The sequence below is a fragment of the Homalodisca vitripennis genome, chromosome 8 (genome assembly GCF_021130785.1).
Source record: "Homalodisca vitripennis isolate AUS2020 chromosome 8, UT_GWSS_2.1, whole genome shotgun sequence".
Taxonomy (NCBI): Eukaryota; Metazoa; Arthropoda; class Insecta; order Hemiptera; family Cicadellidae; genus Homalodisca; species Homalodisca vitripennis.
In genome coordinates, this window is record NC_060214.1 from 58434692 (window position 1) to 58455065 (window position 20374).

The following is a 20374-nucleotide window of genomic DNA, read 5'->3' on the forward strand; positions in this document are numbered from 1 at the left end:
GCCACAGACATTGCACAGTACAAACATTAATTTGTCATTCATTCTAGCTGGAAGCACTGGATGATAAAGATCTTTTGGAGGTAGCATTTTGCACTTTAGCAAGCCCTCAACCTGCATTCCCCTCTCTCTGCACTCTTTGTCACCAATGTAGATGGTAGGATGGGATATCGGATATTTACCATGTTTACAAACGTAGGGATATAGGGAGCATACGTCCACATACTGTATTGTCTCATCTTCCGTACACTTGTAATACGTCATGGCATTTCCGGTTCTTCCTCCGAAAAATGCGTCTCGTGGATTGAGCGGTAAGGTGTTCAACACGGGATGGTTTTCCAAATATGTTAGCTCCTTTTCTGATTTTAGTTTATTAAAAGTCACACTGCCACATCTCTACCACCTCATAAGGTGTACGTGACAGCTTCTCGATTTTGGCTCTTGTCCTCTCGTATCTGAGTTCGAGGGTGTCAGAAGGATCTTCTTTCAACGGTTCACCTCTTTTGTACGGGAAACACTTTGGACATCCGTGATAGTAACAACCTTGAAATTCATATATTCTGTCTCCATCAAATCCATCCACCTTCATTCCCTCAATGTTGACCTCTCGCTCTCTTCCTGCGTGCTGTATTCTAACACCTCGCCGCTCTTCTTCCCACGTCAACCATTGTAAAGAAATGCCAGAATGATTGTCCACTAATCTGTATCCTTTCTTTGGCAATATTCCGATTGTTTCAGGCTTTAAGAAATTACGTCTAAACGCTAGGTTACATGCGCTAGCTATGGTGACAGCTTCCAGAAACGGGTCGACATTGCATTCGGCTAAAAAATAGGGATCTAAATTTAATACACGCCTTTGCCAGTATGTCAACGTCAGAGATGCAATATTCTATCAATTCCTTCTGAAAGTCAAACACATAGTTATTGCATACCTGTTCATTGTGCCATTTCTCGAAGTCTTTGTAGTTCTTTTCAAACATTGACTCTGGGCAATAGAATACTTTTGCTGGTATCGGTCCCACGTAGTTTTGGTTTGCGATCGTGTTGAACAGATGAGGGAAGTAGCCTTTCTTCATTTCGGGACCAAGATCAAAGGCTTTAGGAAGAGCGGACAGTGACATGGGAAAGTAGTTGAGAGAGTCAATGAAACGTACGTTGTCAAACTCCAGCAAAATTACTTTTGTCCCACGAGTAATGACTTCCGGTGTGAATTTTGGTCTCTTCCAGAATATATCTCAAGATGAATTGAAAGTCGAATCCTTGTCCGTTATGAGCTATGACGCAACACGTCTTTGTATGGTTTGCGAATTTCCATTACATAGTTCATAAAACTGGATATTGGGTCTTCCTGAAAGATTTTTCTGCGTTGGAGGCAGTTTTCACAAAACTCGTTATTATTTATACATTGGCTACAGAACTGTTCTGAGACGCACAAGTTAGCTTTGTGAACCTTGACGTCAGGCTCGTTCTCTAAACATTCGTCCTGACGAGTCTCCAGGTCAAAGAATATGTACAGAAAGTTATCATTCTTAGTGGGTACTTTGTTTTTGGCGCATGTAACATTGATGATTAGCGGGTTTAAATTCTGCGCAAGTGCTACAATATACTTCACCGCATTCATGTTGTGTTTTTCTATGTTTCTTGTATATGTTTTTCTCACAGTCGAGACACTTCTGTACGTTTTTGCAGAGATCACCTTGGTGGGCAGCAAAGCAGCGCTGGTTTTTAAAGTGACGATTACACTCAGGGCAAGTTATTCCTGAATGCTCGAGCTTGCAGGGAGGTGAGATTGTGCTACAAGCAGAGCAGACATTAGAACATCGGTGATCACCTCTGTGGTCATACGGCACATGACAAGCTTCACAATAGAAATGGCAAGCGAAAGCTGCTGTCAAATTAGTTATCACGTTGAAGTGACCTTTGTGAAACAACAAGTTTATTTTATAAGAGGCTTCCGTATTGTTACCACTGAAGTATACGTCCCGCCCTTTTGCATTATAGCTGAATACTGTTATGTTATATTTCTTCAAGTGGTCTTGAAACTTTTCAAGTTCAGCTATACCAGCCCCCTCTTCTGAAATATTAACTCTTGCCTTTGCCATTAGTTTCTGTGCTCTAAATGTTTGTCTCTTAGCCTTGTCTTCTCGTATAGCTTTAAGTTGAGGATCTTTTTTGGCATAGGCTTTTGCTACCACTATAGCTCGGGCAGACACAGATTATCGCTATTCTTAATGACTACGATACCTTTTCGTCCTTTGCACTCTTCGCTGAAGCTATTGTATTTACCGGGGCCTATTTCTACCTCTACCTACGGGCAGATTGACAACCGTACAAGACACTTGAAACGTATCACTAGAAGTGACAGATTCAGCGTTACTCTGTACAATACCTCCAAATATTTTCCATAACACGTCAAGGTTAACTTCATCAGCTGGTCTAAAGGCTACGTATCCCGGATCTTTATTCTTGAAATTTAAACTGTTCAAAGTGAAACCTAGGTAATCTGTATCTGAAGCTTTAGCTTTCATTTGCTCTACAACTTCTCCGAACCCCCGCTTAATCCAATCCAGTTCAGATATTCCTTCAGGAGGACTGTTGAATTTAAACGTTGTTCTCATACCGTAAAGTCTAAACTTTTTGACATACGTTTCACTGGTGTTTACTAAATATACAGGCTCTAGCATATTTACCGACATGATATATGGCTTATTGAGAAATGTAGTTGAGGTTTATGTTTAAACAAATATGACAATGTTATTTTAAATTTGTTTAAATGAACGGCTATCGTTGAGATGGTACAATGTAGCTATACACAATGACAATGACAGAATAGTGTTAAGTGAACAAGTAAGAAGCAGGCTTACCACAGTGAAGAGCAGCACGGTTAATGACTGGCCATCGGTCGGCCGCTCTATTTATATAGCGCTCCGGTAATGTTCGGTAACCTGAGCACCTATAAATAGCTGACTCACCGGTATGGACTGAAGACTAATGATCTGCACTTGGCTCACGTAGCTCCCAGGCTGACGCAATATGATTTAATGTTTCATGTTGGTTACTGTGGAATGCACATCTGTGTAGTTATTACTGGAGTCGTTGGAATGTGCACCTGCATCCGTCACCGAGAGAGGGAGAAGAGCCGTTGGAAATGCACATCTGTGTAGTTATTATTGGAGTCGTTTAACGCCGGGCGCCCCGCGCCGCACGTACAGCCATATCGCGCCGCCACGCACAACTCGTCTCCGTGGTCCAGTGGTCAGCGCGACAGTCTCGCATTCGTAGGGGCCCGGGTTCGGATACCGGCCGCCGAGACACAAATTTTTGTTCATCCGCCATGACACCGTCCGCCATCGCTCGTTCCGCCATCGCTCTCGTAAGGTGGGGGGCTTGCTGCTCTCCCATTGGCTGGGGGGTCGTCGCAGGGGGTCTAGGAGGGGGCGGGGGGTGTGGGAGGAGGGGGGGGAGGGGAGGGGGGCAGGGGGCGTGGCCTAGCCGCCATTGCTGCTTTCTCATTGGTCCAGAATAACTCCATAAGAGCCCATGTTAGCGCTAAAGTGGCGCCCGTTCTACTTATACTTTAAACCTGGTTCTAATGCTCCACATAATCAATCCTGCTAATCCGTTTGGGTATACCCTATTTCAGAATAGAATCTGGAAACTCCTCCCACTCCAGTACGCAGGCGAATTGTGAATTGATCACTTCTCTTAATCCACCAGCCACAAAGGTAAAATTCGTAGCCATAGTATGCCAAAGCATATCCAATCTAAAAATCAAAACCCTGATTTGCCATATTTTCCATACGATTTTCTTTGTTTCTTGGATAAATATATCCTCTTTTACCCATACTTATACTGTTCGCTCTCATTTGTAGGTATGCTTAGTTATATGCAGAAGATACCATCAGGGTCCCCTAGTTTTATAGTATGTTTTAGATTAATAATGTTTAGCATGGAATATGCTACCGTCACTCAAGGATAATTTTATCAGTAACGATTGTTATATACGAGTATAAAAAAAAATATTTATCACAAAATAATTTGTATTCCGGAACTGACTGTTTCGTGGACTTCGTAATAAAGTCTCAAATAGCTTAGAATATATTATGCTTGTTTTTTACTTTATTATAACCCTTTATTTTTGTTTCCAAACATTGTCACTGTTATTCTTAATAGTATAATTATTTGAAATATATAAGAATACTTCAGATAACGAATTACACGTGGCACGCAATTTATAGGGCAACCTCTAATAATAACTATCAACTTTAAAAAGTAATTCTTGAACCCGGATATAGAGATATTTTTATCAAAGTACTATAATACATTCCAGATGCTTCTTTTATCCATCTTTGATAAAAAAATAAAACTATCCAATTATTATATTTTATTATGGTCACGTATTTTTGATTAGATATAGTTTCAAATTTTTATATACCTCTATTTTTGTAACTAAAAGTGTTTTATTTAAGTTTATATACCTACTAATGTAATGTTTATATTATTTATACAAAACTGTGTACTCAATTATGTGGGTCAAAAAAATTTAACCTAATTTTTAAATTAGTTAAATTCAACTAAGTTGGTAATTTCCAATTAAAACTTGTATTAGAGCACGTTATTAGTAGATATTAGGAGGATTTCAGACCTTAACATCTGACAACAAAGAGCTCGATGGTATTATAGCTACTGGCATTCTTCCCGCTCGCCTATTTCCTTTACTACATACACGCTCAAATTTACACGCTCAGGTTATTAAAACGAGAACATTCCAATTACGTTCAATATGGTGAGCACTTATAAACTTAAAATTAAACAAGAAGTTTTTTAGTATTTTTTCATTTCGAAATATAGTTTAAAAGCAGTTTTTGTTTATTAAAAATAAATGTAAATCCCACTAAAATTTTCAGTATAAATAGATGTAATATTTCTTTTATCATCATTGTTACCAGTAAAACCAATAATGAAATACTCGATAAAGTTCAGCCAAATCGCATGAAGTAGCATGCACCATCATCTAACTCAGTGTTCCTTATGTATAATGGATGCATGCCCAATTTAAAGTCTACAGGTTAGTTCGTTTTTTATGTATCGTGCGGTCTAATATCTATATGAAATTTCACTATCCCAAGGGCGAAAGGCCTCTCTAAATCAGTCAATAATTCCTGTATTATATTCTAGTGTTTGTATATTACACACTTTCCTCATTACTTGTAATATGTTTTCTCATAAGTCCTGCGAAAATGTTTGTATACATTGTGATGCAATAGCTACACACCTATAACATTGAACGGTGCAAGAAATGACAATGGCGTTTGGCCTGGAGTGTTTCTTAGTGGAGAATTTTAAGAGCTATGGTGACAACTGCTGCCATGTAGGAATCCACCATCTCGGTTTTAAGCAAAGCTTTTAAAATAGTAAGGAACTGACGGAACTTCAATTCAAAAGAACCTATGATGAATAGCCTATTATTCTTGAATACAAATATGAAATATTATTCAGATATTTTTGTTTGTAAAGTCATACACAGTTAAAGTTTGTACCCAAACATCAGGATGAATGATCAAATCTAAAAATATACTCACTCAAAATAGTTGATCATAATTTTTTATAACATGCATTAGAATCCATGGGAACCTTTATCTTGAATAATCTTGGGCCTTTCATTACTTTCTCGTAAAATGGTGCATCAGAATGCCTAATGTGTAAAAAGGATATATATAGCTGTCTTATTTTAAATTAAGAGACGGAAGACGTAATATATGTCCAATGTAATAAGAATTTAATTACAAGGAATTAAACTCTATAAAACGACTTACGCTGTCATAAAACTTTATAAAACACTCGTGAGGGTAGCAAGACTTGTTCTCAGAAAGTAATGGCTTAATAAAAGTGAAGAGGCAAATGTATTAACAACTATGGAATGAAGCCTAAAATACGTTAACTAACCTATTGTAGCTGTGTTGATACAGGGGCTAAATCTGTTTATAAAGGGGCTACTGTACTCTGAAATAAAGGCTAGAAATTGTTTTGGTAGACTTCTGGCTTTACTTAATTCCAATTTTTCAATTGTTTTTCTTGTGTTAGTAACAAGAGCGATGAGAACTTTATTATTAAAAAAACTTTTTAATATTCAGTAAAATCATGTAGATACTTTACCATACACATTTTGTGATACATGAGGTTTTTGGTACCCCCCATTGCCATACACTAATTGACATAATAAACCATATCCTCATTTATCTTCCTCAATTATAGCGGTAGGTACTTAAAATGAAACAATATAAAGCAAGGATGAAGTTCCTTTTACGTAAATTTTACTCTATTTACTGCATTATTTGTTGTAAATTATTCAATATTAAGTTAAAAACATGATTAAGAACATTTTTTATCTTTAAAATAGTGAAACATATATAATAATATAAAGATTTTAAACCTATTTTTCTTCTCATGAGTGAAATATTTACCACCTAATGTTAATATAATATAATAATAAACCAAAATTGTTTCCCAACAATATTAATCATTTTTAATATTGCATACATAATTGGATTAATTTTTAACTATGTTCTTATAACTTAATCGTTGATCTGCTAATTGTATGTATAAATATTCAATTAAATATAAAACCTGTTATTTTTAACCCTTATTAAATTACTTGTTGTCAATTACAATAAACAAAGAAAAGTGTGTATCTATGTGTAATCAATTCCCACTTTTTATATATTTATACATATTAGCACGGATATTCCTTGTACAGATAACTAATTTAATCTTGCTACAATAATTAAATGGGTCCTAGAGCTTAACCAGTTTTATACATTGCATATTATGACGTGTTAGTGATTGTAACAAAATTTTTATAGGCATTTCAAGGACCATGCTGATTGAGGATTATTAGGATGATGGACATTCGACTGGGTCACACCTACCGCAGTATCCCTGTTGGCTTTGTAGAGGAATGAGCTTGATATCGCTCCACTTGTAAGGCGCAACGTATTGATCTGTTTCTTTCTCCATAGTCTAGTAAATGGCACTAGCAATCCAGATAAAGCTGTTTTGGATTTGCTGTAAATCAAGTAGCTGTAAAAAGTTCAAAACAATAAAAATATAACACGAAATATTATACACTGCGTATTAGTATGAAAAATAATAGGGTTTTTCATGCATTGAATTTAAAAATTATTAAATACAATAAGCTAGGCATGCTTATAAACGCTTCATAAGTAGCAAAATAGATAAGAATTTTGAATATAGTTCTTCAGAACTAAGGACCCCTCAGGACAACAACATTGTTGTCTGGGATGGATGACGGGTTATAATAACGTAGTCCTAGCATTGGATCTATAATCTAAAATATATGTACGATAGCAGGGGAAGAGGTTAGCAGTTAACATAATATCATTATGATAGGTTTGAATTTATGGATTTAAAAGTGTGTGATTAGTTCAATAAATAACATTCCTTACCTAATTCTTAATATTCCTTATTGATTATTTCAACGAGATGAAATTTCACTCCTAATTTACTGGACTATTTAACCCGCCATACTATTATTAAATACTATATCACGCCAATTATACTTAAAATTTGTAATTATTCAAATGCATTAACCATGTAGGATAGTTAGAGACTTGTGGATTGGAGTACAACGGGAATTAAGTGAGATTTCTTGGGTTTACAGCTTATCCCAATACAACTTTATAACATTTTTACCGTATTGAAAATCTTTCAATGTTATATATGTTTTTATATATTAATGCATTGGTTTTTCTCTTTGTTGTTCAGGATCAGAGTGAGAGCTAATTTGTATTGTATAAGGAAACAACACGGTTTTTAAGGCAACTAATAGAGAAATTTCATCAAGGTCGAAATTGGGGAGTATAAAAAGGGTTAGAACTATAAACTAATTAGTTATTATCTTATTGTTTGGTTAAAATTCCTAAAAACCCTACTGTTATATCGTAAATAAATGATAAATTAACGCCAGTTTATACAGACCCTTAAAAATTAGCCTTACAGTATGTATATCTAGTTTTGAAGGAGATTTGTACAATATTCATGTGTTTCAATTATATAATATGATAAAATTACAACGCGTGAAATATTTGCTGCTTCCTATTTACAACTCTTTGAATACATTCACTTTTTAAAAACCAGGAATAAAATCTAAATAATGGTCGATTTCGTTTCTAGGACATTATTCTTGTATTGATTTCCAAAAATTGGTATTTTGTGGGATCATGTAAAATTTTAAGTATATAGCTTATGCGTTACTATGTCACATGTTACGATATCGTATGATGTAATCAGTCTTTAAAAAAATCATTAATCTGCAATTTTTTCTTTGCCATCATATATGATGCTTCATACAAAGTGTTAAGTTTAAGTTTAAAGGTCATTTTGTTCCTAAGATATTGCGCAGAATGACATACAGATAAACAAACTAATAAATCTTTTCCAGTCCCTCGTGTTCAATAATTACCCTAAGCCAGTTTCATTGCTAGGACTTCTAACTATGAGTTATTCTTTCTTTTATGACTTTTAATTTGAGAATGTTTTAAAGAATATATTATGTAATAAGGACACCTCTAACTATAGTAATTTAATAAATATAAAAACATCTTAAGAAACAAGATTAAAATATAGAAATCCAATCATTACAACAATTAATATTTTTGTGAATGAATATTTAAATATTTTTAGTTACTTTGGATAGATACTCTAGAGAGATAAAAAAGGGTTTATAACACAAACATAACTGTGTACTCTCCTCAAATTAGTTATGGATTTATTTGTATGATTCGAGTACATTAACCAGGACACCAGACTTTAATATTAATTTGATAAAGTCCTTTTAGTATTAAGTAGGTCAGTGAACAAAATGTAAAGACTAAAGTCTGATAAGGGGAAATAATGACAGTGCCAAGAACTAATCAGTGTACATATTTCAAAAGCGAGAAACTCAAATTTTCTATTACTAAAAAACCCACAAAGAATACTGCAAAAAATGGATTTTTGGTAAGAAATATTGTCATTATCTCCATAAGTACTGGAAAAAAGTAGAGTAGGGCAATCAAGGCGTGAGACAACCCTCCTTTAAGAGCAGTTGAGGGAGAAAAGAACTGTAGTACGTCGTTCTCAGACAGGAGATAATTTTACGATAAAAGAATGCACGAATATTCATTAAAGGAACAAGAAAAGCTTTTGATGTATATATAATTTCAGTTTCCTTGTTTGTTTTATATTTAGGATATTTATAAAAGCTTTCCTTGTTATATAAAAGGATTTGTGTTGTGTTGCGAGTTTCCTCATTGGTTTACGGATACTTTAATATACAGGTTGTTCCATGAGTAACCCTAAAGACGTTTTAGGTAATTTCCTCTTGTAAAAATAATCTAAAAAAGTCCATATTTAACATATATCCGAAAACGCTTTATAAGCGAACTACGGCTATTGAAAGATATCGCCCGATTTTTCTGGGAAAGCACGGAAATAAAGTGAAACTGACGTTTTATTGCGTAAATGTAGGTGTTAAAGTAATCTTAATTTATGTAAAAGTAACTGAAAAATTGAATAAAATACGTCCCGGACATGTAAAACCACCCATACCTGAGATATTAGACAAAATATGTAAAGTTAGGGTCTCGGAAACCATACATTAAAACGTATAGTATTGCAGTACATTAACTGCATTAATTTGGTATTAAACACACACTTTTTAACCCAAAACGAGTAGAAAATATTTCATTTTTAAAACAATTATGTAAATTAGGCCAAAAATAAACAAATACACGTTGATAATAGTTATGTTTTATTAAATCAACTCATATGAAAGAGGTATAAACATTTCATAATTTAATGTATGACTCAGCACGCAATTACGTAATATTTGGGTGTACAATGCAATAAAAATCCAAATATTTAGAACAATTTTTCCATTTAGTCCTGTTTAAAATGTTTTATTGACAAAGGATATTTTTATGCAATACAAATTTTTTTGAAATTTTCCATGTTAATTTTTAAAATGCTAATTTTTATTTACATTTAAAATAAGTACAATGGTTAATGTACTAAGCAAAACTTATATTGGTTGGTTGTTTTGCGTAGTAAAACACCCTAAAGAGTATGTAGAACGGTCACTTTCCTACATAATCTTTGTATTAAAAGACTAATTCTGAAACATATACAAGAATATATAAATATATATATATATATAAATGTTAAACCGTTATGGAAGATTTGAGGTATGCTTACTTACCAGTTAAAACTTTAGCGGTGGACATAGAGACCTTCAAAAATTAGATTGTGCGATAGTAAAATTTAATTCAGCTCTGAACTTCTAGACTGCAAAATATTCTATAGGCCAGAAAGAAAGTATCATATACTCGTTCATTAAAGTATGGACAGATTTTTAATATATAGTGTCTATTTCTTATATTTTATATTTACTTAAATATTTATTAAGCAATTATTAAAGTTTCTGCGCTGCTGATAATACAATAATATATTTAATTCCAGTGCTGAAATATTTTTAAAGAGAAACTCAGTAACAGGAGTAAGCTGATTCAAGTGCGTAAGTGAAAGAACATTTGCCATGTGAAAAGGTCCACATAGAATTTCATCACCAGTAAGTAATTCGATTGAAATGAAAGCTCTCGATAAAGGGAGGTCATATTGGTGTTGAAAAGCTTGGAAACCCTCTTTGACAACGAGCAATATTTTTAAGCAACGCGAAATCTGAGATGTATTTCCATTGATTGACCAATTATGAGACTGAGATTTCTCTATAATTGAGGTATGAGTTAACACTTTTGGTTTAATCTTATTTTAGGTCCCAGCAGGCTCGACTGAGAGAGTGGCTTAAAATAAAAGCTTAAAAAGTTATTTACCGATAAAAACAAACAAGTTGTATTTTAGCAGAATGTAACAACGATGTTTATTTAATAAATATTTTTTACCAGGCTTTTACATATTTTATTTTCCATATTTCGCAAATATTAAGGTATGACATTGGGTCTTATAAGTTTCTTCATGCTGATAAATTGGTTTCCCACTAACGAAATGCATCTATAGAAGATCAGCTCCCTTCGCTCTCACTTCCTTTTAACTGGCTAATTACTCGACTTCGATTGAGTCAGATGTGGGTATAATTGAGTCTCTTCGTCTGAACTGGTATAAATTACTCAGGTGTCTTTCTCGAAGATAATTGCCTCCCGTCTCTGTTCTAGAAGTTTTCAGTCAGTGTTATTCCCCGATATCTGCCTCTCAGCCTTAGTCTTATGTTTTAAGATAATTACATAACCTACTGTAATGACTCGTATCCAATATGAATTACACATCAAATAATATTCATCATTACATTAAACTTTTATGTATAATTTAAACATGAATTATTCTTTATTTAATAAATATTTTCTTATCCTTGTGAAAGTCTTAATTTTTGACTAAAACATAATAATTATTAAATGTAAAGCAGTGTTGGAATTAAGTGAGTAGGGCAGTAGAAAGACTACTGACAATGAATGCATTCAGCACCTGCGTGTGCTGGAAAACAGTCTATATCAGGCCTTAGACTCAGGAACATATGATTCTCTGTACGTCTATTATAATAATTTTCTAAATTCTTTGAACAATGTATGTCAGTATTATATTTTAAATCAGAAGTGTTCTCCTATTTTAACTTTTTATAGATTTCACATTTCTATAACTCGAACAGTAGAATAGAAAAGTTATTTTTGAAGTTTAACTTTTGATGTTAAAAGGAACGTCTTTTCCGGAATCATCCAGAAGGATTTTTTCAAATTAAAAATTTTCCATCAGTTACCAAACAAGATTATATACAACAAAGTTGTACTTATTTACAACAAAGTGAACAAAAAAGATGAGAAACAAGAAGTACATAAATAATCTGAAGTATACCAAATTAAACTGTAGTGACTGTTAAAAAGTTAGTGACTCGAAAGAGGAATTACATATTTATTAAAATTATAACAAATATCCTCACAACATATTAAATAGCAATCTAAAACATAAGACAAACCTTATTTAAAAAAAAAAATTAAATACAGAATACTAATCAAAATTACATGTGCCATGTAAACTGAAAATTTATTTTAAACGTTCCACATGTTCATATTTAGTTAGAGGTTAATTTTCACACTGATGATGCTTTAGTACCAAAATACGTGAGTTTATCTCAAACAGAGGAAATAACCTTTTATAATGAATACGAGAATCCTCCATCCCTAGATTATCTGTCATCGATACACGTAAAGAAAAAGGTAAAAATAGTAATAAGTACTTATCCTATATCCAAAAATTATTTTGACCTCTATTTACCTTCATTTTTAATATGAATATCATGTATCAAACGTATATTTTATTTTTATCTATAAAATCGTGTTAAAATGAGTTTGCAAATAGGTTTCGTAGAATTATTTACACGTGCAGAAACACGCAAAGAGAGAAGAGAAAACCATAACACCTGGCACATACATTGTTTGTATTTAAATATTCAACTCCGTTTAAATCTGGAGCTCAAATGATCTTTTATACCAACTAATTCTCCAGTTGGGATTATTTACTAATGAGAAAACGCTTTCTCGTATACGAAGAATAACGATTGCAACTGTGATTGGACACTTAGAGTATGTACTTTTATTTCAGTAATATGTGTTTTCCCTATCGAACATCATTAGATCTAACTTTACATTAAATATATACCATAACTCCTTAGAGTAAATAATATATAACACATATTCTTAACATCGTTTACAAATCTGTGTAAAGTTTAATCTAATTCACTTCAGTTTATTCAATTAAAATTTTATTTTTGCCAACTATTCTGTGGGATTTTATGCCGATCGCTTTACATCCTAACCTTTTTCTAGCACATTGTACAATTTTAAGAATTCTCACAGTCGATAGTGGAATAGTTCCCAGTAACAGTTATTATTAATTATTATTATTATTAAAGTATCGATTTCAACATTACATTTTAATACCTTGCGTTTTTCACCGTATTCCTCCTCGAGTTCACATCTAGATCGAAATGTAATTAATAATAATTCTTTATATACTTAGTCATGTACGGGTTTGTAAAGTAATAACGGATTTTTATATTAGATTGTATGTTAAATTTGTACGAAAAAATAACGTATATTTTGGATAGGTAATGACGGCACTATATAAGAGTGTAGCTACTCTATCACTAACCGTGCAAGATAACAAATGTAAAAGTAATCAGGTAATCTGGAAGCAGTGAAGTGTAATTAAATCTTGGTTAATTTAAGAATATTAGGTAGATGGTAAAGTTAATCTAATTATATTCAAAATAATTTTAATGAGCTTGTGGCAGGTAAAATTGTGATAAAGTTTTAAATCTGATTACAAAACAAATTGCAACAACTAAGCTTTTATCGGAAATATTTGTGCAACATTTTCTAAATAAACTAAAACTAGTTTGCAGTTTTAAACACATTCTTCGTGACTAATTGTATAAGTAAATCAAAAGTGAACGTTTTTGGTTATGATCTACAACTCTTATCATAGCTATTTTTTATGATATGCAGTTATACGAGGGGTGTTCAATACAGACTGACAGTAGCGTACATGTAAACAAACAAAGTAAAATAATTCGTTTTTTCAATTTGCTATTAAACATTGAAGTATTAGCAGCAAACAAAATCAGCTGTTAACATTATTGCATATTTATTGTTGTCATGGCAACCAATGAATAAAAAGTTGCAAATTTTTGCCTCTAAAGTTTAATATATCTGGTTTTATGAACAAAGATATGCGATAAAGTGTTGTGTGAAACTCGGAAAAAGTGCTAATGATACAGCGACTTCAAAAAAGTAGTTGGTATTGATGCAATTAGTGAAAGAATCTGTTTTAGATGGCATACAGATTGGTGTGCCTGGCGCACCTGTTTCTATCCTTACCGAAGAATCAATCAGCACTGGCTTATGATTCACATTGGCCCACATTTGGCCATTTGAAGTATGCTATAATGCTCGATATATTAACTGGCAGTTTCCACACACTCATGCATGATCAATTGAATATGTCACGCTCGTTCGATACCACGTTTGTATCAATCAAGAAATAAAATCGCGTTGATATTGGCCAACTTAGGTTACAGTGCGTGCGTCGAGAACGTCATGCGTGATGGAAACATATTGTTACTGCTGATGAAATTTTGGATTTACTGATCTGGTCCTGCAACAAAACAACAGAGTGCAGAGTGGGTGGTAAAAGGTGGACCGACGGCGAAAAAAACCTTGTGCTCAAAGGTCTGCTGCAAAGGCAATGGTGATTACGTTCTTTCAATATCGTGGTATGGTGTACACCCATACAGTACTACAGGGTCAGAGAATTATTAGGGAGTACTACATTTTAGTATCGAAGCAACTAATCAAAGATAACATCCCAAAAAATCTAGACCTCGTCGGAAGTAATGGAAATTGCATCACGACATTGCTCGCCCCCACGTAGCCAATACTGTGCTTAAGTTTCTAGCCAAAAAAGGAATCAAAACTTTCGCCACATCCACCCTAACAGCCAAAAAGTGTGTTCAAAGGCTGGCGTTTTTTATCTGCTATTGCCACTATAAAGACTTTACAGGTGATATTTAATGTTCTATCTAAGGAGGGCTTTGAACGCGTCTTGAACGAGTGGCAGAGGCGGTGGAACAAGTGTGTGGCTTTTAAAAGTAACTAATTAGAAAGAGATACAAGTGTTAAATGCTAAAAATGTATATTAAACGAATAGAAATTGTACTGTCAGTCTTTATTGATCACCCCTCGTATATTAGGAATAAATTTGACGTGCAAGGCTTGAAAACTTGCAAAAAGAACCACGCCATTATTTTCTGATTATTTGTTTGTTGTAGTTAAGAGAAAACTCGTATTGTGTCGTCTGTTACAAGATAACTGTATCCATGTCAAATTTTGAATAATCATTTATAATATTTAACTTTAATAACACATTTGACTAAATATACTTGTATTTGTATAATAGAGGATACTACGTCAATTTATACATTGGGTTTTGTGTATATATATACATCACAGCACCAGTCATCTGGTTCAGTGTATTGTTCCCAAACCCCATTAATGAGTCCAATTCTTTGCCAATACTCGTAAATTCTAATTAAGGTTTTGCCACAGAGTTAGGTTAACCAGTATAACCAGAATAGTGGTTATAACCTTTGAAACCAAAATATGCTAGAAAGAGTTTTAAATTTTTTGTGGGTTTTGATAATATGCGTGTCTGACATAGACGACAGGTTTTGTATAGTTTTGGTAAAGTATATTTTTGTATCAGTAAAAACATTTTCAATGTGCTTTATCATGATTATCTTTATACTCTTCTCCCAAAAAGGGACGTTAAAAAAGTTGATTATTTTTTAAAAAGGCCCTGGTATAGTGGATTATCCAACAATAATACTATGTACTTACTTAACATACGGAAGGTAATATTTTTCGGCAGGTAAAGAACTCGTCATGCCTTCTCGCTCTTTGCACGATATGTTAAGAGCTAACTGGCCTATGGACTTGAAATTTTGTTACACGTTTCATTCCTACATAGACAGCATCGAGATTGTAGATGGTGCAGACTTTTTTATGGGATAGATGTGTTAGCGAACATTCTTAAAATGGTCTTATAATAACTATGAGGGCAATACAATTGCAAAATAATGTGATATACAGTAGGTAGCCAAATGGTATGAAATTAAAGATTTGACAGTTTCCATGATTTTTTCACCGTAGTGTAATATAATACGTGATATTGAGTACTTTTACATTGTTGCCTGGCTTATCGGACTCAAGCGCAGAATTTTTTTAAGTGATCACTATTGATTTTATGAAAACTTGATCCTTCAATGTCATGATAAATTTCCCAATGTGTTATTAATTATTTCAGATCACAATAATTAGTATAATACATTATTATAATAAAAATTTCCTAAAAAAAACATATTTTATAACATCCAACTGCTTATTAATATTTTTCTTTAAAACATTATACATCTGCAAATAAAGAAATGTATATTAGTTACAGTTAAAGTTTAAATTAATGCTCTACATTTTGTTTATCCTCCCAATCGCAATGTTCCAACATCCCTTAAAGGTATTTTTCCTTTTATATATCCCTGCAAACATTTTATTATTAAAAAGTTAATAAAGTATGACAATGCGTTTATTTTATATATTCTTTCAATATTAAATTTATATTACTGAAGTTAAAATGTTACAGTTAATCCCTTGTTTCCTAATGTCCACACACAATTTACACCTCTTAATTACCAGCCCCCACAACTGTTGATAAAACCCCTTAAAATGACTCATTAATATAGCAACTTAAGAATGTGTAATTGTGGTTTTTAATAATGTGATAATATAAGTTTCGTAAAACCAGTAACTAGTAATTAGGGAGCATATTATTACGGTGGCATTGAGGAATTTGCCATTAACTGAGCAGAGCTTTATTGCGATGTTCTCAGAAAATCATTAACCATTTCATTTAAACACCATTTATATTTATACGTTTCATAAAGTGTTTTTAAATAGTTTTAAGATTTTAATTAAATTCATATCTTTTAAGCGTAGAAAATGACAACTCTTGTTTTAATATATCATTATATATTTTTTACCGTATAAAATATGGCAAATATTCTCAATTATGTCAACCTTTTGTTATAGATTTCTTTCAACAAGTATGACACAGTAGAATATAAATATGAGTAAATGTAATAAAATGAAGATAAATGAGGATATGGATTAGAACGTTTTTCTTGTTATAAGAATGGGGTTAAGTGGCACACCACCAACCTCACACATCGGAAAATATATTCATAAATGAAAATCAATGAAATACATTAATCATACTGAACGTTACCATTTTTGATACAATAGTTATCCTTCTTATTACTAACGAAAGAAAATTGGGTAAACATTGGGATTAAAGCAGGAGTTTGGGGAGCACTTTCTCGCCTTTTATTATCACAGTCCAGCAGTCCCTATAAAAACAACTTTAGGCCCCTGTACCAACACTGCTACATTGGGGTTCTCTAACGAAATTCAATGTCCACATTTGTCACTTAGTTAAACCACCCCACTGGCGTAATCCTGTAGCTGTAAATACCTTTGACCCTTCACTTTTATTAAGCCACTACTTACTGAGAACAAGTGCTGCTATCTACACGAGTGTTGTATAAAGGTTTTACGGGGGTGTATATCCCTTGTAGAGAGTTTAATCTTTTGTAAGGTAATTATTTATATCTTAAAATATTTGGTACATTTTCAGTATCGTAGTATAAAATGTTTTGAAAATATAAAAAAAATCATTCTTTACTTGCCTATGTTGAAAATTACACGACAACCAATATTTTAAGCTTTGTTATTCATTTCATTATTTTGTTTAAACAGAAAGTACTCTAAAGACGATTTCCATGTATCATGTACGTTTAAATTGTTTCTTATGGCTTTTTTATTAAGAGTGAAAAAAAGATTTTAAGAGTAAAAGTGTAAACATTTGATCGTACGCCTCTAATTATACAGAGACCTGATACTTGTCGACATTATTACTCCTCAGACCGTTAGATTTTTATGGAAGGCTATCCATAAACGTTTGTCACATATTATATAATGTAATTTTTTATGTAACAGAATACAGCCATGTATGGTATAAAGTTTGGCCTTGCCTTTCGTAGGTTCATTGTTGCATGTCCGGGTTCATCAGAACATCTGCTGAATTCTTGTCAATGTTGCCGGTAATTTTCTCAATGGACATCCCGTTGTAACATGGTTCCTGTTACTAGTATTGTGTACAAAACCTTTTTAAAGAATTAACTGTCAGTTCTACTTGAAAATTTACCAGTTGAAAGAAAGACATCAAATGGTATTCCAACATTATGGGCCTACCAGCACATTATTTACAAAATGATAGAGCACTTGCAGATAAGGACAAAGATTTCCAGGCAGATGGATTGGTCGAGGTGGACAAATTAATTTACCTTTTTGCTCCCCTGATTTAAATCCCTTGGATTACTATCTTTGGGGTCATTTAAAGCAACGTGTATACGCAGAACCAGTTAATTAGAATTACTGAACTGAATTTTAAACACTTATGAACTACTTAAGAAAGACCAACATGCTATCAGTAAAGCAACACGTAGTTTCATCTAACGCACTAGATTCTGCATAACTTATCAAGGAAATAGTTTTGAACACCATTTATAGTGTGGAAATTGAAATAAAGGATTTTCAAAGATCAGTATTTTTAATGTTTTTGAAAAAAAAAATAACATTCATTTAATAAACATGTATTGCATTTTGTGTCTTATTTCTCGTATGTATTGATTGAATTAATTATTAATTTTTTTAATCCTTGTGTTTTTTGTCTATTATTAGTTTATTATTCTATTACATTATTCTCTTCAGATGTATATATTTTAAATTTTTGTTAAAAATTTTGCGTATTTATTAACCACTTAATGAAGTTAATGTGGTTCAAACACTTATTTTTTATATTAAATTTCGTTTAAATTGTCAGAAATTTGTAATCAGATCAGTAATGAATTTGTTATACTACTCTAATTTTACAAATACAAATTTAATTACTTTTGCTCCAAAGGTAGCAAGGCCCCGCGCTATAATTAATTATCACCTGAGTTACTAGCAAAAGCGTGTCCGAAACATTGTTCACACATTTATCTTCGTGAAATATTTTAGCCTTTTTGTGTACGAAAACATAACCAGTTAACAGAAATTTCCATAATTAGCAATCAAAACCTGTGGGATTTTGGCTCTGCAATGGAACACATATTTAAATAATATAATTGTGTAGGGAATGTTTTTCACATGAACGGGGAAATAACTGTACGTAAATATTATGAATACATTCCGTATATTTACCCGAAATAATTGAATACAATAAATTCTAATATTTTGTTATTTTATGTTTTTTTGAGAACTACACACAGTTTTCTAAGGTTAATGGTTAAATCAAACCAACATTATGTATTTCAGTGTTGAATGAAACATAAGTACAGAAGATTACATACTTACCAAATCATCTTCAAAGTTTTGAATTATTGAATAGAAGCTGAATAAGAAGTTTAATAATCTTAGTATACCACCTGTAGGATAAGGAGAAGAAACGTTGCTCTATATCCATTCACACGGATGATAAACGGGGGCAGGTGAAATGAGTTTATGTGTTTTCATTAAAAAACTCGTGACAAAATCCCCGTGATTTGTCTTGTGTAGCAGATTTGTGTTAAACGTGCAGCCAAATACATTATAGTCTAGAAGCTGAGAATATATTTGTAGTTCACAATAGGACTTTTTTATAAAAATAAATACAGGAAACCTTCCTAATATTGGTGGAGGTCGAATAGAGAGTGCACAAATAAATGAAAGCATATAATATTTTGACTGCAAGCCGAATTTAGAATATGCTTTTTAGTTCTAAAACGTCAGTTTATTTTACTCACTGAGTCCAAAAATGAGTTTGCTTTAAAATTTCCGTTTAATACAGTTTGCTGGCAGGAATAGTGACAGCAATATAAACAGATTACCGCCTTAAGTAATAGTAATAGAAATAGTGGCTGTAGGAATAGTTACAGCCATCTCGTAGGTCACCTGGAGAGTAATTGCCTTCCAATCCCATTGCACTGTTGGACGAACCTTCTAAACTTGCTACCCCTGACATAATCAGTTATTATTATAGGCTGATTAGAATCTGTAATGAATTAGATTTATCTGGTTTTTTTTTATACAGACACCTGGTAAATATTTATTTCCATTGTTACGGATAGAAGGACCTGTGTAAGTGTAAAAAATCTTAAACAATTACTTCGATTATTTTCGGCCTCTGGTAAATCTTGAAATCTGGGAAATATCTTTATCTTGATCTAGATCCAGTTTCTGGTTAGGGGATTGTGAATTAGAGTAGTACAGAAAATCTTTCTCTTTTCAGGTTACGATATTAAAACAATGTTTCGATAAAATATCCAAGTTAATTTTTTGTTATTAGATATGCGCCTAATAACCTGGAAAGCATGGATAATGTTTTGAAAAACTATATTAGGAATCACAGCTTAAAATTCTTAGTCCTATATAATATTTTGGAGGTAATAATGTTTTAACAAAATGGTCTAATAATTATGACAAACTTTACATATTTATGACAATTACATGGTGAAAGTTTTTCCAAGGCTGCAAACTTTATGGCTTCAAAAATTAACCCTACTTTAATTCATTTCCATTCAACGTAAATGTTACTATTGATTAATGCCGGTATAAAATAATAATTTTTTAAAAACGTCGAGCATTGTGAAGAAAATATCTTCTTCTTTGGCTTCAATCCT

The 20374-nt window shown here is 32.7% G+C and overlaps 1 long non-coding RNA gene across 1 annotated transcript in view; it reads left to right on the forward strand.

The window, feature by feature from the left end:
* Positions 1–6958, forward strand: part of LOC124367136 — a 43341-nt gene extending 36383 nt beyond the window's left edge. Inside the window, exon 3 of the long non-coding RNA XR_006922869.1 lies at positions 6861–6958. This is a non-coding gene — a long non-coding RNA (uncharacterized LOC124367136). The remainder of the gene's footprint in view (positions 1–6860) is intronic.
* Positions 6959–20374: the final 13416 nt, after the last annotated feature.